The 18,350-nt window shown below is 38.8% G+C and overlaps 1 long non-coding RNA gene across 1 annotated transcript; it reads right to left on the bottom strand.

Moving 5' to 3' along the window:
* Positions 1-504: 504 nt before the first annotated feature.
* On the bottom strand, positions 505-15,313 carry LOC135314285 (uncharacterized). The gene is made up of 8 exons (XR_010373747.1): positions 15,185-15,313; positions 12,836-12,994; positions 11,766-11,869; positions 10,671-10,716; positions 10,252-10,374; positions 9,240-9,342; positions 6,992-7,067; positions 505-5,506 (listed from the first exon to the last, which is right to left on the bottom strand). It is a non-coding gene; the product is annotated as an uncharacterized LOC135314285 (long non-coding RNA).
* Positions 15,314-18,350: the final 3,037 nt, after the last annotated feature.

Genomic DNA, 18,350 nt, shown 5'->3' with positions numbered 1-18,350 from the left:
TTATAAAATCTAGTTCCAAATCACGTGCCTTATCTGCTACACTTGGGTAAGGTGAGATAAATGCTTCTTTGTTCAGTATCCTTAAGCTATTTGCATAAAATACATGCTAAATAATTCAGGAGACTGATTTGTAAAAGACGAAGTCTTTACAAATAAGAAAGGCTAGAAATAGAATTCATGGAAAACACTCCAGAGTCCCCTAGTTCTGCTGCTGTTGAGCCTCAAGTACTCTTTTTTAACTATTACTATGTGAGGAAGAACGGGATTTTCATTTCTGAGACAGGTCGTAATCTTTCAGAACACATCCCTTGGACACACACCCCCTCAGTACACCATTAGGCAAACAAACTCCATTTTTCCTCTCTGTGGAACATTTTCCTTGCCTTTAGTTGGTGATTTTTTGCCCAGTTGCTAGCCCTTAGTGTAATCCATCATTTTACTTTCAGTGGTCATAACACAGCATTCCTAATCATAATAAAATTAACATCTGACCTAATGTCCACTGAAGCCACAAGAAAGAGATCCTCCAATTTCAGTGGGGTGGGGAACCAAGCAGACAGCAAAGTGCTGTGCAGCTATTTGCTCATTAAATCCTAGCAGTTTGAAATACATATATTTTATTTTGGGGGTTAATTTTACACTGAATTATAGAAGGTTAAACCCTTGACACAATCAAAGAAAGGCAGCATGTTCAGATCAATCAAATCACACAGAAGTTGTGATTTATGAACTATAAACTAGTGTGGCCAAGAGTTTGCTGAATAAAGACAAAAATGCCAGTCTTTTACACTCTCTTTTAACTTCTTCAAAATGACTTTGTCTTGTTTTATAGTGTGATAACTATTGAGTTCACCAGGTCAGAAAACCATATGAAGTTGCCAATCTAACCCTTACTACTGTAGCCCATGTTCACAAAAGCATAGTTTCAGTGACTGAAAGCAGTTTGTGTGTAATTCCTGGTGAGAAATTCATCACAGCTTCACAGGCCCCCTGCTCTTGGGTGTCTGTTTGTAACCTGGATCTTTGCAAAGTCTAGTAATCACATTTCAACAATAAAACTTCTAGAGGTAATTTGATTTTACACTGCCAGCCAGCACTTCATTGCTAATACTTATGATGCATTACGTATTTGTCTGAGAACATTAGCACTCAGATAATTAACTCTTCTGCTGGGTGTCTGTTTTATGCTCTTCAGTGAAAACACACTGCTCCCAGAGACATGTCTTGCGTATAAGCAAATCTAATCCCTAAATCTCATATGTGGTCAGTAAATTAAAATCTAGGTTGTAGCAGTTAAAAGAATTCCCTTTTCCCTCTTTTTTTTTTTTTCTTTTTTTTTTTTTTGGCACTTTCTAGCAAAACAGTTCACATACAATCACTCAGTGGCTGGAAAGTAGGCTTGGCAGAAGCCGAGGCTCAGCATGGCTCCAGTCAAGACAAATGGCTGAATTATTGTGACGTTAGTAAACAGGTAATTAGTTTTGCATGTCATTGTTCACTACCTCAAGCTCATTACCAAAGTCTTACAACACTCTCTTTAAAAATTCAGACCTGTTTGACCTCCTACCAGCTATAGCGCATTTCAAGCACTCATGGATAAAGTGCAATCTTGTCAAACCGAAGACACCTGCTCCCAGCAGGAACACCACTTATGAACTGCCAAGTCTTTTGTTACAGTACCTTGAGATGCAATGATCTTTCCATCTGGAATAACCGGCATCAACTTGGCTACAACCACTGTAAAGCAATCTTTGAATATTTATTACCACATGAAGTACATACAGGTATAAAAGCAGGATGTACACAAATGCAAAAAGGAAGACTATTCATGATAACTTTTGCAGTTTGCCACACAAGCTTTTGAAATTAATTTTCTTTGGAAGCTGGCTCCTAGCAACAAATTTCAGTTCTTTTTTCTCTACCAGCAGGACTGTCAGAGTGAAGGCTCACCCCTGTACCTAACTTATTTCACAGGTGACAAAATTAAGTCCACATATCTCCCCTTTCTATTACTCTTGTGCTCAAATTTTGTCAACTGTTGCTGATCTAGGGGTGGACAATTCATACTATGGATTAATCAAGTTCTGTCCTTGTCTCTCCTCCAAAGCCCTTGCTGCAGCCCAGTGCCATACCCAGCATGGCACATTGATTTAGGCTCCACTCTGCCAATGCTGTTTAAAGCTGCCCCTGCTCCCTTTTTCACAAGCTTTGCAGAGGATTATATACCAAACTACTTCTCTTGGCTTAGGTTTTTGCTTGATGTCATTTCTTCAGCTATTCATTCTCCTGGACAGTTGACTCTGTTCCTCAGTTTACCTCCAGATTAACAGCTATGTTTAATCCATTTTGTTCCAAGAAAAGCACTAGCACCAGATGATTCTTCCCTTCTTGTCTTTATTTTGTGGTAATTCAAACTAATTACATTTTAGTACTGTGGTCATTAAAAATCCAGCAAAAGCACAGTCTATGGCTTGGGTGAAGATATCATAGAATTTAGGTTTATTTCCAGCATTTTCTTTGCTTCAGTGCCTTCCACAAGGGCAATGAAAAGCCTTATAAGGAGCTCAGTGCACCTCAGACTTCCAAAGGCAGCTTAATTCAACAATGCATTCCTTGCTATCTTCTCTGCCCTTAAGAGACTTCCGTGAGCAAAGTCCATTCTGTGGCACTTAATCATATATATGCAAATGTTGCATTTAGAATTTGGAGCCCACTGTGAGCCTATTTTTCTTGAGCTGTTATTTTAAAATGTGCTTTAAATCAATTTTGCGGTAAACATGGGGTATGTTTCAGTAACAACCATTTTTCTCCTGATTAGTAAATTACTGTTGTTTCCAATGTTTCATTCTAACTGCTGCTTGCTCAGAGTCACAGGAAAACAGAGCACTTAGTCAAGACAAACTTCCCTTTATTTCCATCTCAGCAAAGCAAGGTCTAGATTACTTTTGGAAAAACAGTTTTCAGCTGACAAAGTGAAAAATGTTGCATAATGGCAAACTTATAACATGGTAAGAAAGTTTTAATAGAGGGATTACCACTTTCTGTTGTAACTAGTTTAAAAGTCCTTTAAGACTTTCTGCTAAGAACAGATGATTATATTTGCAGTATTTATGTAATTTCTATTGGCTGGCTTTGTAATAATTTATGAAAGTTGTGACAGCACAGTGCTTTAATATAGATTAAACTATATTGAGGGAGGAAAATACAGCAAAATGCCAGTGTGCTACACAGAATACCAACCCCAGGATCATCCAGAATTTAAAAAAAAAATCAGTTTGAATATATAAATGGTGTTTTCCCAGCCATCGGACAATCTCTGTCAAGCATATAATTTTTTCTGTGCGGGTGTGTATTAAATTTATCTCTTTTCATGATGGTATCTGTATTTCAGACCCCTACTATATAGGCTTAGGAATATGCAGATCATTCATATCATCCTCATCCAGAGACAGCACATATCCTTAATGTTATATCATCATGCATTCAGTGTGGAACATGTGTCTTAAAACTGTTATCAGTGATATTTGCATGCATTTGTATTTGTAAAACTGGGCAATCATAGTGCAAGTCTTAGAGGAAGATGAAGGTTTTAACTTTCTAGTTCATGGCAGAACTGTCCAAAACTTCAAACGGTCCATACAGAATAACCGCGGTTGTATTGGAGTATTGCAGTGTAAAAAAAAAAAGTGAGGTCTGTCCTATTGGATAGCTTCATCACATGGCACTGCTCTCATCTATGTGCCTGATAAATACTGGAAATAGCCTTCTCATGGAGGATTTGTATTTAGCCCACTAATTGGAGGATAAGTGAGATTTTACTTTGGTTTGAGACTGTTTGGTACTGGTCAAGAATTTTGGTGTCCAGGATATCAGTAAGACTATCAGTGAATTGATCAGAAGTAAAACATAAATGCAGCTGATGACAAAGATTTCATATTTGTATACCTGTGGATGCACAGAGAAATGTAGTTGTAAGCACATAAAACCTGTAGGTCTTCCTTTTGCGTTTGCAAAGTCCCCATTTTAATTAACATCAACTATAATCGTATGGTAAACTAGGCATAATAACAGTAATTAAGACCTTGGCCTCTTAAAACACATCAGACACACACACAAAGGCAAAATCCAATTTGGAGAAATATATGGAGCATTCAAAGGTCAGTATTGAGATTCTATCTAGGATACCTAAATAAACAGGCAAATCAACCCTATTTAACAATGAAAGTGTTTTTCTTGAGATCTCAAGAGGATTTCCAATTATTCACAAATGGCTAACCATGCACTCCTTTCCCAGAATTATAAACGAGTCACCAGAAAATAGCAAGTTTGTCAAAATTGTCCAACAGTCCATTAACTGTACAACTGTGCTAAATAGCCAGAGACAAGTCTAAATCTGCCAGAACCAGTGTCTCTCGAGTCTGCCAGAGGGATAGATATTTCAGCTGCAGAAATATCCATTTGCAGCTTGCTACCATCTGGACCTTGCAAACTAAGCAATGAAGTGATGGGCTGGCACGATCCAGCTCAAGAGTGGCCCTCTAGATCTTAGGAAAATCTTTAAAGATGGTCATACTGAAAGGCAGTCAGGCTTGCTTGAGTGAGATAGATACTTTTATTCACACACAAAAAAAGTATTTTATTACCTGTATTCCTTCAAAATCTATTTGGTATGTAATTCTAAAGACTAATTAAACACACTGACAGTTTTAGTTGTTTTCTGCTAAACCTGCTAAAGCCTAACAACTGGGGCTTTCATATCTACAGACTTACAAATAAATTCACCTCACCTCATCTGATTTTAAGGTCATTCACCTAAATTACACAACATACAGATGCAAACAGGTGATCTGGAAAGAGGACTGTGAACAGTTATATGAAGTTAGACTTCACATAGGCACATGAGGAAGACCTGAACACAACGAACAAGGATGTGACACAGCAGGGCAGCAAAATTTTACTTGGGTTTCAAAAAACCCAGAACACCCATTGGTGCTGTAACTCATTTAAAACTGATCAGAGTAGGTCTAGTCTGTAACATGTTCCAGCTAGTAAACGAATTGAGCATATTTTTTAAAAGTAAAAATCACAAAACTCCACTGAAGCTTTTCAAAAAAGCATAACAAATTGGTCAAGTAGGGTGTCCTTAAAGCATTTGTTTTCTACAAATAAGGAAGGGGAAAAAAACCACCCCAAAACCTCCAGTTTTTGGAAGAAAATTTAACACTGCATGCTTTGAGTGAAAGCAATATATGGGAGTGAAAAAAAGGGGGACACGATGACTACAGCCTATATTAAGAAATATTACTATAAAGGAATTTTTACCAAAAAATATGGATATTTTTAGCAATGCACTTGTTTGCTTTACCACTGTGAAGACAGGATTATGAGGCCATGCTTCTCTCCTTTTTGTATTGGCTGAACATAAATACTTCTTTAGATCAGTGTTGCACCCTTCAAGCACAGAGTTCTCTGAAGCTTATCCTTTTTGTAATACCCCTAGAAAAAACTAACACAGGGAATATTGTTTTGAGGTTATGTTGCAGCAACAGGACACACTCTTACTTACATTAATCTAATGTAAGATGATTCATAATCAATTATAGTTCTCCTATCAAAGGCTCTGGGTAGCCTTCAAACCACCACAGGAGGAACCATTACCATCAGCAGCAGGCATGCTTAGAGTTCGTTTTTTAAGTCTTATGAAATCAACATATTTCTGCTTGTGTCTCCTGAAAAGGCAAGACCCATGCTTGACCATGACACCAATGAAACAGGAAGAAATCCTTCAGTTACATCTGAAGTTTCTTCTCAAGCCATCAGGCAAGTCCTACATAGTCTCTCCAGAGCCGAATACTATCAAACATCACCACTTATCTCTGCTCTGGAGGAGGCACACATAAAAATGTGGGTCAGGCTTACAAATTCAGGTTATTAGCTATAGCATATAATCCCAGGTTTACTTCCTTGGGCACTACAGTTCTTAAGAATTGCCTTTAGAGTTCTGGGGATGTTTCTGCATTTGCATTGACTTATTTACAAACTTGGACTATTGAGCATGCTTTAATCAACTAAATTGATTAACCACTTCTCTGATGATGCCTTTCTAGCTCACTAACAAAATCTTAGATTCATAAAGTTTTTAGGAACCAAGTTCCCGATAAATCCACAGGACTTCATACTTTTTGAAGTGGACCATGGCCTTAAGGGCTAAGCACAAGAACCTACACCAGATGATAGGTAGTGCCACAATGACTAGTATATGTAGATTAATCCTTTTCCTGCCTTTAAGAAGCATTTCTTTATTGGCAAATGCTGAGCAGTGATTGAGAGGAAGAGATACTGCCCTTTAGGGCCCTTTGGCCTTTCTCTAAAGACATATTATCAATTTCTTTAATTATCACAGTGACAGGAAAACTTGGAGAAATATTTAAAAGGGGAAGGGAGGAAAACATGTGTTTATGTTCATTTAGGACCACTTGAAAACAGATTATTCTGAAGATGGAAAGAGAATCATTGGACATTTAAATAATTAATTCCAGAAAATCCATTAAACGGGAACATTTTGACTGATCCAGCACAACCAGCTTTCACTGATCAGTTTCTAAACTGCTATTTCTAAATTGTCACTTGCAGGAATTTTAGCATAACACAGTGTACATCACTAGTCAGTCATGTGCCCCATGTACCAGACAGAGAACTAAGATACAAACAGTCTGGTGACAGCCTGACTATGATAATTAGATAAAAATCATGCAAACGAACACAGAACTTCTATCATTTCCATCCCTGCGAGCTGCTTCGCTGTTTATAAAATATTAAACCCTAGCCGTTTATTTTAGATAGTTAAGATTTACAGCAAATCTTCTGACATATTGTTGAGCACTAATAGGTTTCTGTAGCTGAAAAGCAGAAAGCATAATTTCTCAAGCTTCTTTGTTTTGCTAGAAGATGAGAAAATTAGAAGCAATAGTCTGGTTAAGACTGTTCTTACCAGTGTCTTTATCAGAGCAACAAGGCAGGATAAGAAGCAGCTTTTGCTGGTTCAGATGAGCCACATCAATTCTCTGCTGCAGAGAGCATAAAGAGTCAAAACTAGGCAGTCGCACAAGGACAAAAGTAAAAGATGCAACTTCTTAAAAACTAATCAACATTTCTCCATGCTTGGGGTTTGGGGTTTTTTTTGAGATTAAATATATTTGTAAAACATCTACTCGTATCTTTTTAAATGTAAGTGATATCAGACATGTACTACAATCTCAGCTCAGTCAACCTCAGTAAGGTTTAAGAAGGGAGCACCTTCCAAAGACATTGTTGCTTTAAGTGCTCCATACAATCTGGTAAGTATTTTTTTGTCCAGAATGTAACACTTTAAAATGCATGGGTTTTATGATGTTATGCTGACAAACAGGCAGTTGTGATTCTTCTCTATGAAACATTATTTAACCTGCATCCCCGCAAATTGCTTGTCCCTGGAGTTCCAATTTTTCACACAAGCCACAAAGGCATTTCTGAGCCTTTAAGTTCAGACCCCAGTTCACATGGTACATTATGTGGGAACGGAAGCTACACCTCCCAGTTTCCTGCCAGGTCCCAGCTGATTATTACTTCCTCTCTGACTACATTCTCCCAGTATTTTGAATTTAACATCGTGGTTTTCCATTTTGGTTTCTATCACGTGTTGGTTTGTTTCACTGTGTTCTGCCAAACAGTGCCCCAACTTACCAGAGCTGCTATAATCTATATATAGTTTGCATATTGATTCCTGTAGTGCTTTGAGATCCTTCAGATAGAAGGTTATCACAATATACAGTTCCTTTGTCTGTCATTTAAGGTAACCTTTAAAAGAGACAGAGTTCAGTTCAGTCCAGACATTTATCCAAACTTCTAAATCTCTGATGTCTGCAAATCCAGAAGGAACAGGGTTTTTGAGAGACTTTCAGTACCACTTAATACCAATTCAGACAAACCACCATATCATCCTGTCATTGTAATCACATGGGACGCTAATAACGTCTACCATTTCTGTAGAACTTCACAAAGATGAATCACCACAACATCGTCCTTTGCAGTATTATCCCTATTTTATTACTGAGGAAACAGGGTGTCTGATATTACATTATACCATTAAGTGACCTGCGCTTTCAATCTAAAAAGAATAGCAATGAAAGATGCAGAAACTATTACTGTAACTTTCCCAGCTTTTGTTTGGTGAAATGCTGTTTAAAAATTTAGATCCCACAAATTCTTTTACCATCATAGTACATTGTTAAAAAAAGCAAGTCGCTGAAAAACCAAAGTGACAATCCGTTTTGACTCTGCTGTGACTTAGCATCAATATTTCAATTTATTGCAATTTTGATCATTGTAGAAAAGTCAGCTGAATGCAAAAATAAAGGCACATGTCACTGTTCACTATTTTCTCATGCAGCCTTGAATGTGCAACCCTATCATTTAGATAAGGCATCCGCTTTTTCAGATCAGTACAATTCTCCAAAGAAAAATAACAAGGTATATATTCACTATGTGTGTATCACAGACTGTAATACAGTCTGTTATTTAATCTATGGAAATACTTACTAGTTCCTGGTTTCCATGAAAGGTCAGTGGTGTTTGAAAATTTGGGAGTTGTTTTTGTTTTGGTGGGGTTTTTTTTGGTGTTTTGTGTTCTTTGAAAAATCCCAGCCTTCATGACTAACACCTTAGGGAAAGCACTGCATGAAAAATATTTTTGTATCTCTGTCAGAAATCTTAAGGACTTAAACCCAAAAGATGCTGTGTTAACTTCACTAATCACAGAAGCCAGAAAGAACAAACCAAAAAAAGTGTTCAGCACCATCTTGGACTTACTTCCAACTGAACATTTATGTGTCATATAAACCTAACTTTGTACAACCTGAAAAAAAAATTACAGTAAAATAGGCTCTGCAGAATTAATTGAGTGCCAGTTTGGCCCTGCTCCACATGCAGCAGCGTCATCTAAGGAGAAACTGCTGAAGAAGAATCTGCCACAATTCCACTCTGGCTCTCAGAAGTCACAGCCTAGGACTTTTTCAAAATATTTCAGTATTGGTTTCATATTAACTACACTCTAAATTGTGGAAGATGCAAATGTTTCCCTATCAACAAAGCATGATTTTTCTGTCAAACACTAATGGAATCATCATGGTTCCATGATTATCATTGCTGAGTTGGGATTTTCTGGTGAAAAACCCTTCAGTCAAGACCATTGGGGATTTTACCTTCTGGAAGAAAACAGTTCACAAGAAATGGGTCTCCACATCCTAGTTCTGCCCTCTGCAGCAAGCTGAAGAGGCACCAAAAGGGACTTTCATTGTACCAGTTCTGTAGCAGGACAGAAATTAGTGTCATATGTTATATACCTAAATGTAAGTGAAAAGGAATTGCATGTTCATTTGGATTTTATCAAGAAATCATAATTCAGAATTAATTTCCATGACAGTTGATTAATAACAATAACTAAATTACTGAACAGAGTATTGTATCACACTGTGTTCAAAAAACCCATGAAGTATAATTAGTAAAGAAGCAAATAATATGAGATTTTCCCACAACATACTTCTATTTCAAACATATTCACCACTCTTGCCGTAGCAGCTCTGAGATCAAAACACAGCAAAAGCACAGTAGCCTCAGCTTCATCAAAGGGTCTGGTCCATCTTCACATCTCAATAGTCATAGCAAGTATAGCTTTTTTCCCCTTCAATTTGAATTTTTAGAAGACAGGCTTTATCAAAATTGAGCACTCTCACACTAAAACCTTCATTTTGGTTATTCTCTTTGTTTATATGAGCAGAGATGTTGCTAGGCGTAATTAGCAAAGAAGGCCTAGGTGAATTCTAGACATCAAAAGAGAAGCCGAAAAGTCAAGGGTGGCAAGGTGGGCAAGACAGAACTTGATAGCTTCATTGGCAGAATTACACGATACAGTGGTCTATGGCAGCAAAGGACTAGATTTCATCAAGGAGCGTGGTCCAATTTTTCCTACTTTACATCCCTGTGATAAGACACTGATGCTGAGAGTAAAACAAATTGTGGAAGGGGACTGAAAACGGCTGGGAGGGGAAGAATACAGGACACTTTATTATTTTTTTCCCCAAGCGTCTATTCTTTTCATCACCAAACAGTTGCATCTTTTGCTTTCTACTCAGCATGTGCAATACAAAGGAACTAGACATGAACAGCAACATTCAAATAACCATAGCTAATACTTGTTCATCCTTCAAGAATTACCTGCATGCACACATACTGCTGTTCCAGAAGGGTACTGGGAGCTTTGAAGAATCAAGATAGAGAGGTTGCAGATAAGGACTGCAGAATCTCCAATTCTAGTACACAAATAATGAAGGAACTTCCCTGTTAAAGATAACTAGGCATTAATCCATAGCAATGTTTATTCCTGCATTCTAGCCTGATTCAGATCATGACGAACTGTAGCTGACCCTGTGGAGTCCCACTATTGGGCATCTTCACACAGTTACACAGTGAACAGATGAATCATTGCGATATTACTATAAGACCAAGGAGGAGCCCAGGCTCTCCAGCTCCGTTTTCGTGAGGGAGTCATTAAGGTGCCTAGAGGGTTTAGCTTTTGACAACTGTACTAACTTGACAGGAGAGAGCTTCATCTTGTCAAGCACCTTTACACTCACCTCACCACCAAACAGGAAAATGAGTACCTCTCAGTTTCTTTTCATTCTGGAAGAGATATCAACAATCAGTGTATGTACAAGAAAAAAAAAATGCCTTGCAAGCACACAGCAAAGCAAACCCTCAAACGCTGCATATGGTATTGAGTTAACTTTGATGGCAATTCTTTGTGGCAGGACACATCCTCATGTGTAATGTACTTCCTAGGCACAACACTAAAACTGGCCAGGGGTATTATTTCAATTTCTAGAGAGGGCAGTTGATATAGATGAGAGTCAGTGCTGTTAGCAGAGGAGACAGCAGCACTGACCCACACATTTTAACAAGGATGTATGCACATGCAGGATAATTCCAGTAATTCACATCAAAGTTACATGTACAAAAGGTGTGGAACTGGGCAGATGATGGTAATTGAACATGAAGACTACACCAGAACATTTTCATAGTGTGTTCGAAGATATTAGAATAAGAGGCTTTAAATACGTGGATGGTGAGGTAGCTCCTGTTTTAATCACCCTCCCAAGGATTCTACAGTCTGTGCCTGAAGTCAAATTTCAAATCTGTTACTGCCTAGATTGGGTTGCATTAGACAAAAATACCTTCTATCCACAGCTACTGTTCTGTTGTATACCATTCGGCTTCCCAGCAGGCATGACACTTGAATTTTATGGGCTGAACCTGTGTCACTGTTACAAATGTACTGCCATTTCCTGATACCATGAACAATGTATTTTGAATTTTGATCTTGCACACTATTATGAAGGAAGATGAGTTAGACATCCAAAATTGTGGCATTTCTTAGTTTCATCTAACAGAAGATAAGCTGTAGGGAAGTATTATGGATCCTTCGCACAAGAAAGGAGTACTGTTCACATTCCTTTTGAGAAAAGATTAAGTATGGATGATACAATCCCTGATACAGGTACAGAGAACACACACGGGCCTCATTTTCCAATGCAATAGGCAAATATAAAGATGCAGTCTGATATCATCGCCGAGATAAGCAGCAGTTGCTGGACAGCAGCCAGGCAGATAAAGCTACAGTATTATCCAAAGCAATATTAGTAGTGTCCTTCTGGAACAGTGACTTTACCTACCAGCAGTAGAGAAACACAGTAGATTCAGTACTTCTCTAGCTGCTTCATGCACTGGAAGGCTGCTCTAATTATGTAGCTGTGAATCCTCCACTAAAAGGGAATCCCTGGGCAGAGAAAACCAATACAAGAGACATCAGTCACCTGCTTCCATCTCTTCCTTGGCTGATTTGGCTTATTGTGAGTGGTCATGTGAGTATATTTCCAACCCCCTCTGTCTCTGGCCATTGCTTACACTTGGTCCTCTTGTAGACTCCAATTTAAACACCCAGCGATGAGGCACAGCAGCAGTTGCACTGTGTCTTTGCTGGAAGATAATCCTTATGGGAGTGTGCCCCAATGGTACCAGTGTTATGGACTCTCCCTTGAGACAAGCTAGAGATCTGACTTGATGCTTTAATGAAAAAGCAGACTAAGTTTAACAGTAGTTAATGTAGTTAGACTTTTTTTAAAAAAAATCCTTGTTCCTCTCTCAGTATTTTCTAGAACTAGTTATCTTACTGTTCTGATTTCTCTCACTGTTTTGTTATTGTGCTGTTGACTTTTTAACTTGCTGGAACAAATTTAAGACTCTTTTTATTTAATTGCTGTTATTAACATTCACATATTAATGCAACACATATATTATTCAAGTTGATAACAATGTCTCTCTTCTCACAGCTTTAATTCAGAGAATGAAGAGCCTAAGTAAGCCAGAATGACATTGTTAAAAGTCAAAACATTCCTTGATTTCTTTCCAGCTATTTTGGACCTTTTCAGAGTCCAACAACATTACATGTATTTGAACAGTAGAAATGATGCATAGTTTTCTCAATACCCATTAACTGCTCTTCCTTACCAAGCTGCCAGTATGGCATTTCAGAGAGCCCTTCTCCAAGTCCCGGCTTCTTCCTTCAAACAGACCTTAGACTTTGGAAGTCTGAGAAAAGAGTGCATTAAAATACAAAGAGACCGACCTAGAACCGAAGGGAGAAGCCATGTTTCAAGCGAATGCAGGAAGAACAATCCTGTCTGACAGAGGTGTCGAATAAGCCCTGCCTCATGCTTACATCTTAGAAAAGGAGGATGTTTACCTTAACAAGAGGGTGGGAAGATCTTGCTTCTCATTTTCAGTTTCCTAGTCACACTGGAAACACCGGGAACTGGCCACCACATCCCATAGAACAGGAAGATGCTGCCACCTACAGGTGCGAGTGCCAGGAAGGCACTAAATCACAACTGCTGGGTCCCCACTACGGGCAGAAAATAACACCACAGTCGGAAAGGCCAAAAATCCATAGTTATATGGTACTTGCCACAGTGACACTTCATCCTATTTCTTAACCTTCTTGCATTATTCCTATTGTTCAGAGAGTAATACAGGCACATAAACCATTGCCTTCTACACAGAAAAAAAATAAGAGGTCTTGCTTTGTAGCTCAGAGTGCAAGGATCCACCGCAGGAAATACAAGACCTGTTTGAATCCTCACAGCATGACGCTTCCACTCCCATGATGCAAAGATTAAAGTAAATGATCCTTGTAAATAAGTCCACAAATCCTGATCTAAGCCCATCATGTCAACGTTCAGAGAGGTCAAAATACCTCATGTGGCTGTGCTTTTGGCTTGCAAGTTACAGAAGTTTGCGTTTTTAGCTTTATGATGCTTATTCTTAGTTCCATGGTGGGTTTATAAGTATAATTCTTCATAACAAGAGCTAAAGAAAGGGTAAAATGACAAAATATTTTAGAAGGGGATTGAAACAATACAAAAAAGCTTGGCAAGGTTGAGGAGGAAAGTAATCCATCACCACAGTTCACACAGAATCAGTGGTTTGGCATGTAGCTACCATACTCAGGTAACACGTTTGGAAGGACTCCATTTCACAGATCTCTATGTGAAATATGTGAAGTCTCACCTCTTGGGTGCAGATAGTTTACAAGTTTATAGTCCCATGGCCATGCAATTCTAGCAGTAAATACAAAACCAAACACAACAGGAAGTCTTAGACAAAGAAAAAAAGAAGCTCCATTTATCAGAGCCTTTTTCTCTGAACAGTGTATTTGCTTTTTTTTAAATGAGAGTGCAAATACTGTATTATGTTTATTCAATAATACTCCCATCAGCATGCCAAACAGCACAACTTTTTGACTAGGGACAGACCAAACCTACAACATCTGCCAAACTTTACGCCCTTAAGGTGCTAGGGGGCCTCTTGAAAGTAGCTGTGCTTTGAACTTCCCTGACTCCTGGGGGTTCTGTCTGATTAATCAATATTTTACATTACACTAGCTACCATCACCACAATGAAAGAAAATAAAACAAGTAATCTACAAATGCAGAGAGCACCTTCTTCCCACATTGCCTCTTTCAAACGAACACAGCCAAATTACTCCATTCTGTGTAAATAGTGATTGAGTTAGGACAGCCACTGGAGCTTGGTCTGCTACAACAGCCACATCTTGTACTCCAAGTCTTCATTTTAAGAAGCAAACAAACCCAGACCTAGTCCTAATTTTTATGGGGGCAGAGAGACTCCTAAGATTGAATGAGACCTACCTGCAAAGGCAACCTGGCCTTTACAGCACTCCAGAGACTAACAGCATTATCAGCACTCCTGCAGGGAGGCAGACGTGTGGAACAGCTTGTCTGTCTGCATGCTGGGCTGGGCAAGCAGCACCAGCTCTACTCCAAATCCTACAGATGCCTAGAGCATCCTGTAGATGCTCACCATGGCTGTATCCCCAGGGACAGTCTGCACAAATGCCAGGACATCAGTTGTGCATCAGTTCGCAACATGCTCACCTCGTGTTTACTGGTTTCAGTTCACTACTGCAAAAGCTGAACTAACATCCAATAAAATACATTTCTTGTCCCACACTTCAGTGTACTCCTCTGTACACTGCTTATAAAAATATCTGACACCAATAGACAACTGTCACCCATGTGCAGCACACTAGGGAGTTCCATAGCTAAAAGCATGTCATGCACCAATTTGAATAAAGTACTAAGGCTTGTTTCTAGTGGCTACAATAATTCACATTTTCTGAAGACTACCTAAAATACATTCATGCCAGTAGGCTACACACACAATTACACCTTGCTGGGCAAAGAGATTAAGCCTACAGCAGTTGTGGGTTGTTTATACTCGTACACAACCTTTATCTCACTGCATTTATCAAGATCCAGACAAAGTCATCAGTGCTATTAATATACTAGCAAGGTGAATATATGCATTGTAGTAGGGGAAAAACAGGTATTTTGCTGATTCTCATCAAACTAATTACTGATGGGTGAACCTTGGATTGAGTGAAGCTGCCAGTTACACTGTCATGAAGTCAAAGAAGAATCAGGTTTGATGCACAGAAATATAACACATTAAATTTAAGATAACAGAGTCTGTATTTAAAAATTCAGTGATAGTTTTCTTAATTTAAACTCACCTATACTGTGTTGGAACAAAACAGCAACTTGCACACCAGCAATGCTGAAAACAGCTTACAGATTCAGGTAAGAAAATTCCTACTTGGATGCCATTCTCCTCATCATGTCCAGCTGAGCAGAGCTGGAAAGTAGCTCTGCAAATGAAATGCAAGAAAGTGAATCAATTCATCTCAGCAAATATAAAAATACAGCACTATTACATTGGTCAGATTTTCCCCCATATGCAACAAGCAATAGATTCTATTTTCAATCTAGAGGATTTATTTCCAATTATGGAAGACAAAATGAAAAAATACAGGTTCTGATATTGCAAGCAGCTCTATACAGACATACCACTGTCTCTGCATGAGTCTCCTGCCAGAATCACAGTCAAAAAGTCTGACAGAAAGAATAAAATCAGCTTTGACTTATTCTCAGTCTGAGCTAGGATGCCTGGGAGAAGACCATCTCAAAAGGTATCCCTGTAAATTTACCTAGGTTTAGATCTGCACCAAAACAAATAACCCCAAATAAACCACAGCCCCTCCCCACTGTCCCAAAGAAAGAGGTTTTATTTTGCTCCCAGTTCTACACACACCACATAGTCAGCCAGACACAAGAATTCATTGCTGGTCCAATTCATTTCTGTACATCACTGAGTGCTTTCATCATTTATAACCAACCATAGAAAGAAAACATCCTTGTTTGCTTCTTATGGCACCTACTGTAGCCAAAAATCCATTTCTCTTGATCCCAGCAGCCAGTCAGTGTGTGATCTAAAGCCTCAAGGATCTTAACCATTCTTGCTGTGAAGTTCAATGAGAGACACTAAAATATCAAAACTTCTTTATTCTGTCTATCGTTTAGTATCATTTAATACCATGGGACCATCTAAGTGTTGGTTTTGTACTGAAAGATGGCATCAGCATTTTTCCATGTAGTGATGTTCCATCACTAAGAGCTTACCATTCATCCCCAACTGAGCAGCAAACTGGATGCTTGATCATAACTATCCAAGATTGTCTCCCCCTTACAGTTTGTTATCTTCTGAAGTACAAGGGAGACTGACACTTAAACCAAAATCAGGAAACTTCCATTCAACCAAACTTCAGAAGCGTGGTTAGAATGTCTCAGCAGATAGTGAAGTTATTCTGAGATGCAAAACCCAATCTCCAACCCTAAACTTTATGGAAGCAAGAGGCTGCAGGAGTTGAGTGAGATCTACATGCAGAGACAGCCCTGGACTTCACAAGCACTGCAACAGCCCACAACACACACCAACACACAGCATTAACCTCACATCTGTGGGAAGATGCGCAGATGCACACATGCCAAACTGGCCAGGCAGGAGCTAGGGCTGCTCTGAATATTATTGAGATGCATTCAGGGAGGCTGCACCCAAGCTAAACAGCAACAGCTCAGAGCTACTGGTGCTTTCCTTGGACAGTCTGTACAGATGCCAAGGAATCTGCTGCTGCTAAAGAGTCAGGTCTTTAGTAACTAGAAAGCACAGGAAGCAATGCTATCTTGATTTAGATTGCTTCAATATTTAATCAGTACTGATTGGCCTTAAAGTCTCATAGATAAATAGCCAGAATCTGAAAGCTTTGGATTTTAAGCTCTGCATGCAGCTGGGGGACAGGGAAGTATTACTACATTCTTTTTCTTCACCCTATCAGCTGGTAAATTTGAGCATTCCTTGCCACTCACATGCAACGCGTTTCTACTCATTCCTCCCCACTGTACAACTGGATCAATGATGACTTATCTGAATTGTCCCACAATTGCAATGGGGAATCTCTCTGTTCTGTACATGCACTTTGCAATGTGATTCCAAGTTTCAGTAGATTTGTCCATAATGCCCATGTCAGCTGATAAATGATTGAGTGCCTGGGGGAGAGGGAGTGGCATGAAGAGGGAGACTTACTGCTTTAATACTGGGCTTGTGTCTTGAGGCTTATATATTGTCTGAAGAAGCTTTCATTTTGGCAATATGAATGAAGTTAAAACACTACCACATTTTTCAGTGGCCAGAACTAACACGGCAGATGAAGTCACAGCAATACAAAGCACCTCTGCAGTGGTAAAAGTGAAACTGTATTATTCATTTCATAGCTGTATCAGTAAAATGGGGTAAACCAGCCCCTAATCTGCCCTTGGGTAAAAGGCAGGGAAGTGATACTGAGAAGTCTCTAGTTGGATCTAATAGGTCCCGAGGGGAAGTAATTTGAGTCTTATCTTTAATTCAGTTGAACCATAAAATGGGATGAAAGCAGACCTCAACAGAAGACAGATTCTGTATCTAAGCTGCTTGTTATAAAATGCTGTTACAAAATTTCAATGTCAATTTGTGTCAATATTTTACAAAATAAAAGGAGCTAGGAGGCGGCAAAAAATGCAAGTCAATTGGGATCAAAGAAAGACAGCTGCTAGAAATGAGATATTCTTCACTCATTCATTTCCACAGCCCAGTCTTTGTTAAAGATCTTTTAAAAGTTTGAGATTTCAAAAATCAAGTTCAGATATATCATTATCAGTAGCTTTACACTGATTAAAATCCTATTAATGCTAGGAAAGAAAAATAATTTTACAGAACTTTCATAACCTCCTTGCATGAATCTGCTCAAGGTCTGGAGTTCAGGGTCTTGCTTATACATGTATCTCCTCATGTACAATTTTCCTTTTGGGGACCCAGTGGCAAGTCGCACGGTCTAATACTGTCCCAGGTGCTCTCCATGCAGGTTATATCTTGGATAGATCTTGCAGGTTAGATCTTGGCAGGTTAGATCAAGGATATGCTATGTCTCCTTCCATCTAAAAGGTAAAATTGGGGTTTTTTTGATGAAAGCTCAATAGTGGCTTCCCTGCCCGCTGCCCTTATGCCACCCACTAAGTGATCTTATTTTCAAATGTGCCAAAGTGATGTCAACTTTGCATAAAGAACTTAAATGAAGCTGTCTAGCCTTGAATTTTTAATATTACTTTCAAGCTCCAAAATAAGGACTTAAGTCTAGACATGTATTTAAAAACACCTCCAATGGCATAGCATTTCAAAAGAACAAAACCTGAAAGCAGTACTTGAGACACTTACAGGAGAATACCCTTTCCCCAATTACTCCTTTGAGACAATACTTGGTGATGCTCTAATGAAAACTGTTTGTTGATAATTTGTTGACAAATTATCTA

The sequence above is a fragment of the Phalacrocorax carbo genome, chromosome 7 (assembly GCF_963921805.1).
Source record: "Phalacrocorax carbo chromosome 7, bPhaCar2.1, whole genome shotgun sequence".
In the NCBI taxonomy this organism is placed as follows: Eukaryota; Metazoa; Chordata; class Aves; order Suliformes; family Phalacrocoracidae; genus Phalacrocorax; species Phalacrocorax carbo.
This window is presented reverse-complemented; position numbering and strand designations above follow the sequence as displayed.